Below are 9,530 nucleotides of genomic sequence, written 5' to 3' on the forward strand. Positions count from 1 at the left end.
TGGATTGATTGGTGGTCAGGTGGTAGGTTGATTTGAGAATCTTAGCAGTAGCTTATCACATGATAAACTTGATTTCATCATATGGCATTGAATTATTTTGATAAGATAACTTGCTCTATTATGCAGGTGCTTAATGCTTTAGAAACCCATTTCTTTTTATCTTCAATTTTTAGTATAATTGCATGACATATTTTTTAAATTTATGTGTAGACACTTTGGGATCATTCATTTAGTATGTTCCCTTTTTAGGAAGGAGATGATCTAGTAACAGCTCAAACCAGTGGTGGACAACATTGTGCCGCCAAAAATTTTTATAAATGATATGAACTGTTTGCTTTGATTTTTTCCAATCGAGGCTTAACTTCAAGTGTGCCAAGAAGTATAAAAGGTTGTCCACCACTGGATTGCTCGTAGCAAATTCGATTTTGGCGTAACGTAATTAGTAAACGGACCCCTTTAACATTCAAGGAATTCTTTTCAATACATAACATAATTACGTAATTTAACGGATTATCCATGAAGTTACAAAAGAACACTCAGACATCAACATATCTAGAAATTAATTCTACACTCACTATTAGTTTTTTTAGAAGTCCTTTAAACCAACCTTTTTAGCACAGCATAAATTTTTATTCCTAAGAATCACCTCAAAACACTAGTAATCTATGCGAAATTTCAATTAAAACTGCCGTGTTCTATGAATATTCACTGATTCGCCGCCTTACCACGATAATTATATGAAATTCATTCCACTAATCTAAAAAAAAATCCCCAACATGCCGGTACTTTACGCAAATGCCACTGAACAACATGAAAAACCGAAATCATTGAAATAGCGTAAATTCAATGGAATGCCATCACATACGAAAGAACGACTCAAACACAAAGATATATAAATTCTGAGAAGTGATCGAGTAACATGGGCCAATTGAAGATGCTCACAATCTCATCTAATCTATACACGACAAATAAATTCATATCTATCAAAAGAAAAAATGACGATGCTGACGATCTGCTGTATGTTTTTTTTATTTTCGCGCGCACTCCCCATTGTCATTTCACCTGCTTAAATGTTTAGCTATAAAAAATCAAGTTTGCTTAAGTGAAAAGAAATGAAAGCGAAAAGGTAGAAGTAAAGTTTTATATGCTACGGAATGTGTTTATGGCACAAGCGTGAGCTCTTTGAACATAGAAGAGGAAAGAGAAGAAGAAGAAGAAGAAGTAAAAAAAAAATCGTATATAGAATAATAGAATAACAGAAATGAGAAGATAAAAAGAGCTTACAGTTGGTTGATGATGGTGAAACGTAACATAATTATAATTTGGAATTGTTTGTTTCAAACTCTATTCACATGTGGATGCTATTAGTTGTTATTTTATATACACACATTTTACTTATTTTTTGTTTCTAAATTTATATAAAAATAATAATACTTTTTATTCATAGTTTTCGTCACGGTACTTGCTGACTTTTTTTTACAGTCAGTCTCGTTCTCTCTTACTCATTATTCCACAATCCCTAACTTTGTATGTCGAATTCTATCGAGATAGTAAAATGTAGTAAATTTTATGCTCATTTGTAATTAAGCTCTGAAATTAGACCATGAACCGACATCTAAATATTTTCATTTACTTCATTTTCGATGTTGTGGATACGCATTTGAGGCTTTGCCTTGAGATTAATCTGTGTGATTTTGGTTTCTAGAAATGATTTCACTAATTTTGCAGTTTTAAGGACAGATATTGCCATGATATTGCATTCCAAAGTAGCAGAAATCGAATAAATGATAAAAAACTCGATCATAGGCTGGAATGACTCTAACTTTAGTACCGAAATTTGGATCGATTGACCGACTTGAGTAATTCAGGGTTTTTAAATGATTTTATGAGTATCTTCGAAGGCTGACGGTAAGGAAATAGGCGAAAATCCGATCTCATACCCTTGTAATTTTGGCCTTAGACCAGGTTCAATGAAATGCAGCATAACGTCATATTCAAGTTTTTCTGGAGCTGGAATTTTGGCCAATTCTACACGGTGTGTCTTCTGGGATAATTACAAGTTCATTTAAAAATTCTGAATAGCTCAAGTGAGTTTTTTGGGTGTACTAAATGGTACAAATTGGTTAATTGATTAAATGTCTGGACCTAGACCGGCTTGGCTCCGACTTGGTGCCGGATTTGGTCTTAATTATCCTTCCAGAGTCACGCCGACCTGATGTCGGATTCTATTTAAATACAGCAATATGCTGTAATCACGTAGACCTGGTGCCAAATTTTCCAATCGATTAACTGATTTGTGCTATTCGAGTATATTACTGGAATCATAATCTACTGCAGACAAATTAAAATTTCCAAAGAAGTCCCTAATAAAACTTGATAACATAAACAACTCAAAATGTGTTAAACAGACTATCATCTCAAATAACATTTATCAATTTCGCGCGATCTTCACAGCAGCATCAACTCTATAAAATCTAGCAAAAAGTGATCTAAGGGAATCTCATTTCAATCTACATACATAGAGAGTAATCCATTAATTTAAATTAAAACGATCAACTGTATAGAGCAGCTTATGTATGTAGGAAAAAAAATGATGAAAATTCAAAAAATTGTGTTTTAATCGAAGATGAAATTATCATCAGAGTGAAGTGCAGCAAGTATTTTTTTGAGGATACTGAGACTGTATTTACTGAAATCAATCCAATAGAAAGATCATCGTTCGTCGCGAACGAAACAAGTAACTGATAGCATCAAAAATAGAGTATGAAATGAGAGAAAAATCGATTTGAATTTCATGTTATTTAGTTCCTCTTCTTATTATTTGCTGCAGCTTCTAATTCTATTTTTAGATATTTATTTGTTGTTTGATGCACATACATGCAAGTATATATTGAATTATATTTCAATTTTCACATTCATTCAACTTGACTGAACTACATATAATATTAATAATGATGATTAGAAACAAAGTTAATTAAAAGCGATTGAACGAGATGAACAGCAGAGAAGACACAGAAAAAAATCTGTTACACAAACATCAAAACAACAAGTGCAATTGAGGAAAAAAAATAATGCGGAATTTTGATCGATTTTTTCCCTCTAATTTTTCTTCTTACACATTTTGTTTCTTATTTTTCACTTACTTTAATATCAGCACACAATTCACCGCAAAATCCACAAAAATTTCCTCGGATTTAATATTTCGATTGACTACTTCTTGAAATTTTGAAGTTTTTCACAAGTGCTTTAGCTTCTGTCACTACTTGATAAATTTTTTTAATAAATTCCAGAACAGGTTATTGAAATTTTTGAAAATATTGAATTACATGCGACACAATGCTTAATTATATCAATAAACAATGAACTAAGATCTCTTTAGAATATCAGTTTACTACTTTAATTCACATTAACTATTAATTTAGAGTGAGATTCAAAAATTTTTTTTTTTTGTTTTGAGTAGTTTATGTATAAATATTTTTGTTGCTGTTGATTTGATTTCGAAACTTTTTTCCTCTCTTTTAATTTTTTTGTTATACGTGAGACTGTTATAAAGAGTTTTGAATAAAACGTAGCCGTTACCGGTTGTTCGAAATTCGAAATTTTGAGTATTCACTTTTATAATAGTTTTTGTTTAAACTAATCTGTAACGTTTGAAATTTTAATTTAGAATTTTAAGAAATAATATTAAATTTTAAAAATTTGAGAACTATTTTGCAATGTTTTTGAGATTAAGTTACCTAAGTTTTTATTGATTTTGGAATGAAAATTCAATATTCACGATTGTCCGATTTATAGAAGTTTTATAATTCATTCAAATTTTCAAAAACCGTTACGTTTAGTTAGTTGAATAAATGCAACTTAAATATAGTTAGGATCAGAAGAAGTTGAAAATAATTGCATGACATTCTATATTATTGTGGGTTATTAGGTTGTCTCAAAAAATAATCCTAACAGGCAAAGAGCATGACTTAATGTTTCAGAAATACCACTGCGATACCTAAAAGTGAACTCTTATCTTCTTAGTGTAAGTATTGTACAATTCAAGTTTTTAATATTTATTTGAAGCTTCTCACAATAAAAGGTGAACAGGTGATCTAAGTAAACAAATTCTAGTGGACAGGACATGTTATTAGGAAACCTGTGGAAGTTCTATTAAAGTCAAATGGCAAAAAGCTCGTGAACTACCAAAAAATTCATTTAAAGACGCTGTTAATAGAGATAGTGCAATTTTTCCCGAGTGGATAAAAATATTTTATAGCTGGATGATGCCAAATTAACGTCCAGTTGATGACTAGTATTAACGTACACTTATCCACGAGGATCTGGTATTGGTAAAAGACAGTCAGTGATAAAGCCAGTTTAGGGAAACGTCTTAGGTAGAAAATAAATCGCAATTGATCTGTACGACCAGAGAAAGCAAGTCCAATCTATATTAAGCATTTAATTTAAAAACATTCTCAAATCTTCTCATTCAAAAAATCCTAAAATTTACTATTTTAAGCTTTATATCCTTACCTATTCCAAATATACCTCATTAAAAATTATACACACTTCTAGTGGCTTTTTAACTCAAGTTAATCACACCTACTTTGACATTAAAAATGATTACATCTTACCTCACAGTTTGAAATTTCAACCTTATTAATATAACAATGAATTATCATTTACGCTTTAGACACAACCACAAGCTTACAATTATGATTTTGAGTAATTCAAAAGAGTTTTTTATGACAATCATTCAGATAATCCAACAACCTAAGAAATTAATACTCTCAATGTCAGTGAGAAAATCCTATTGTAATGATGAAAGGATGGAATGTAATTTACAGCAACAAAATGATATTTCAAAAATCCTCTCATTTTATCTCACTCAACAGCTGGCTGTGAGGATGGAAGGGAAAATATATTTACAGTAGCGACAAAAAGTATTGAGACGGTCTTTTATTTTTGCATTTCTTGTCATAAAATTTCAACTACAAGTCCATTTTGGCTGAAAATTTCAACATTGGTTCATTTTTGCTCAAGGAATCAAACCTAAGAAAAATTTTATACTACAATTAAGTATTTTGAAAATAACCGTTAAATTTTCAAATTATCTAAAGCCAAAAAGTATTGAGACGATGGTTTTTGATTGAATATTTCTATGAATCCTTCTTTCTCATGACTTATTGTGATTGGAACTAATAATATTTATATTGTTCTTTATTTCCATGCCAAAATTTTTAATCAAAACCACGTGGTTACTTAAATTTTCGCAATTCAAAATGGCGACCACTTTGCATGATTTTTAATCGGGCTTAGCCGCAAATAACGTTCCATTTTTTTCAAAATTTCAACGGAAAAAAATAATTTTTTTCAAAAACAGATTACTAATTATGTTAATTAAACTAATTTAAAGCATGATTTGCTTCCGTAGAGTAATCTAATCTTAAAAAGGAACATAAAATCTTTATGCTCCCACAATTTAAATCTTAATAAACACATAAATTTAACGATTTTTATTAATTTTTCTGAAAAATTTTAAAAAATGGAACAAAAATTCACACTCAGTAATTGAGATATTTTTTGAATTTCTGCATTAATTAAAGCACTAATCATAGTAAATTATATGCCAAAATGTTGGTTTTATGAATTTCTACAATTATAACTATCAAAAGTGATTCTAAAAAGTCCAACTAAGGAGAAAAATGCCTTTAACTTCAAATTACTGAGTGTGAATTTCTAAACGGCCATGCCCAATCAAATATTGACTTGAATTTAAGCTTAATTAATTTAATTTTAACTAAATCATGTTTATTTATCAATAAAATTTCAGAATATATATAGGTAGTTTGTTAATATTCAAGTGCTTAAAAGACAAAATATTGAACAAATTATTTCTTTGGTTGAAGGGTTTTCATCAGAACAAAATTTATTATAGAACAAATCTTTTTAATTAGCGCATAAATATAAGATATTTTAGTCTCATTTTGTTGTATTTTGACTGTAGAATAATAGTCTTAAAGTTTTAGAAAGCTACAACTAGTGTCAAATAAGAAAAATGAAAGTCAATTAAACTTCATTATAGACTGCTATATATCAAAAGTAAGTAATCTTAAAAATAAACCGAAATAGCAAAATGTACGCGGAGAAGTGAATGATTATACTAAAATTAAGTGTTTTCAAGTGTATAAATACAAAACACATTAATAATTACACGTAAAAAAAGAATTATGAACAATTTACTTTTTTCGTCCCTGAAGATCGTATAATGAGTGATTAATTAACTTAGTTATTTCTTATTGGATACTAGTTGTAGCTTTCTAAAACTTTATGAATATTATTTTAGAATCAAAAAACAACAAAATGAGACTAAAATATCTTATATTTATGCGCTAATTAAAAAGATTTGTTCTATAATAAATTTTGTTCTGATGAAAACCCTTCAACCAAAGAAATAATTTGTTCAATATTTTGTCTTTTAAACACTTGAATATTAACAAACTATATATATTCTGAAATTTTATTGATAAATAAACATGATTTAGTTAAAATTAAATTAATTAAGCTTAAATTCAAGTCAATATTTGATTAAAAATCATGCAAAGTGGTCGCCATTTTGAATTGCGAAAATTTAAGTAACCACGTGGTTTTGATTAAAAATTTTGGCATGGAAATAAAGAACAATATAAATATTATTAGTTCCAATCACAATAAGTCATGAGAAAGAAGGATTCATAGAAATATTCAATCAAAAACCATCGTCTCAATACTTTTTGGCTTTAGATAATTTGAAAATTTAACGGTTATTTTCAAAATACTTAATTGTAGTATAAAATTTTTCTTAGGTTTGATTCCTTGAGCAAAAATAAACCAATGTTGAAATTTTCAGCCAAAATGGACTTGTAGTTGAAATTTTATGACAAGAAATGCAAAAATAAAAGACCGTCTCAATACTTTTTGTCGCTACTGTATGTAATTTATTATTATTTAAAAGGTTCTTTTGGGATGGTTTTTTTTTGGTTTTGAGGAAAATTTCTTGTTGAGACTTTGATGCTTAAATTATGGTCCGCAATACATAAGTGGCCTTTCTGGAAATCCTAAATGTTCCACGAAAATTTGATTTAGAAATCTAAAAATTTGAAAGTTTCAAAAATTTAAAATTTTGAAAGTTTAAAATTCTGAAAATTTGAAAGTTTTTAAATTTGAAAATTTGGAAGTTTTAAAATCTGAAAATTTGACAATTTGAAAGTTTGAAATTTTAAAGCTTTGATATTTTGCAAATTTGAAAATTTAAAAATTCTAATGTTTTAAAATTTTAAATTGTGAAAGTTTTAAAATCTGAACATGTGGAAACTTGAAAGTTTAAAAACTTCCAAGTTATAAAATCTGAAAGTTTTAAAATTTGAATATTTACATTCCGGAAATTTGAAAGTTTTAAAATTTGAAAACTTAAAACTTTAAAATCTAGAAATTTGAAAGCTTTGCAAATCTGAAAATATGAAAATTTCAAAGTTTTAAAATGTTGAAATTTAAAAATTTGAAAGTTTTAAAGCTTTGAACTATCAAAATCTGAAAATTTGAAAGTTTTAAATTTTGAAAATTTTAAAATGTGAAAATTTGAAAATCTGAAATTGTGTAAATTTGAAAATTTAAAAATTTGAAAATTCGAAAGTTTCAAAGTTTGAAAGTTATAAATTTTGCAAATTTGAAAATCTCCAAGTTATAAAATCTGAAAGTTTAAAATTTGAAAATCTAAAAATTTGAAATTTTAAACCTTTAAAAAATTGAAAATTTAAAAATTTTCATCTCAAAAACATCGATTCTAAAACCTGAAAAGAAAACTAAATTACCTTAACAATCGATGTCAGAACTCATCACAACTTGATTAAATTAAAGTTCCCAGCTACAAAGTAGTTCCGTTTATAAATTATGAAAAACGTTTTTCTTTTTCCCTTTTTGTTTTCCAATCATTCAATTATACAAGCCGCTTTTCCCTGAAAATTCAACATAATCGAATGATAGTGCAATTTTGTGTATTTATTTTTATTATATATATTTCTCATTTTTCTTGTTTCGATTTTCTGCTTGGTATAATTCAATAATAATGATAATATAATTTTTATTTCATTCTTGTATAATATAATTAATAATATAAGAGAATATTTTTTTTATCATCATCTGCTCAGCATGTGCAATAATTTTTTTATTTCTTATTTTTTTCAGTAAAACACATACATCATTGTGAACTTAAAAATTTCTATCCTTCACTCCTAAAAAAGCTTCATTCAAGTATAATAATCATTAAAATTATAACGAGTACAATATAATATAATATGTGTGTTGTATATTTACATCATACATAAAGTTTCTCATTACTTTTAAATATATTTATTTTTTTTTTGAGACATGAGGGTTGACAATTTTTTGCTGCTTTATAGTTATTGGTGCTGTTATGACGTTAGTCTTGAATTTCGGGTGGCAATAATTTATTTAAGTGCTACACCTAAATCCGAACATCACAGACTGATTAATCAATCAAAAATATGGTTCCTGGCTGGCATGACTCTGACTTGGTTTCAAATTTAGTTTGAATCGTACACAATGACAGAGTCATGCCGGCTTGAAGCTTGATTTTGGATTGATTAACCGACTTGTGCTATCCGAGAGAAGATGTAATTAGTTTTGTCAGTGATTTAGATAATGTCGAGCAATCCCCATTCGAAAATGTTATTGAAACGGTGACTCAAGCCTTAGGTTAGTTTGGAAAAAAATCCAATCTCAGGTCAGAATCAATTCGATCATAGATACGGTCGTTCACAGACCAGGGTGACTCAACCCTTAGGCTAGATTGAAAAAAAAAAATGCGATCTCAGGACAGAGTCTGTTCTACAGCAAGTTTAAATATGCTGTAGAATAAACAATTGAATTTATCCCCAGGGCATAGACTGAGACTAGACGTCTGCTTCAGGCTCCATTTGCTATTATTTTGATGTATTTGCCGGAGAGTACAAAGAAGTTACTCAGAACATGCTCAAATTTAGGCTGAACACGCTTATGTGAGTATCCACTATTATGCAAATAGGATGTCGCTTCTTCATCAAGTTGAGCATGCTCTAGTGAATAGGCTAAAAAATGTTTTGGAACATACTCAGATGAGCAAGTTAAAAGATGATTATGAACATGCTCAGAAGTATACTCAGTATTGTGAGAATGCTCTTTGTACACATGGGTTGAATTTTTAAGTTCCATCGTCTAACTCAGTGGTGGACACCCTTTTATTCTTCGCGACACAACTTGGTGTTAAACACTGGTGCCATGGAATTCACGTTGCCAACCACTGGTTTACGTCATCGATGCTGATCTAAAAAACTCATATACTTTGCCATATTTCCAATGTTTTGATACCAACAGGATCAATATGCTGACATCAACTTATATAATCACACTTAAAAAATATTCAATTTTTCAATAATCTCTTAGACTTGACCCCAAAAAAGGACCAATAAATTATGAAGCATGCAAAAAATCACACCCAATCTTATTCACAA

The sequence above is a fragment of the Chironomus tepperi genome, unplaced genomic scaffold (genome assembly GCF_022539635.2).
Source record: "Chironomus tepperi strain 1889 unplaced genomic scaffold, CSIRO-AGI_Ctep_v1 contig_441, whole genome shotgun sequence".
Taxonomy (NCBI): Eukaryota; Metazoa; Arthropoda; class Insecta; order Diptera; family Chironomidae; genus Chironomus; species Chironomus tepperi.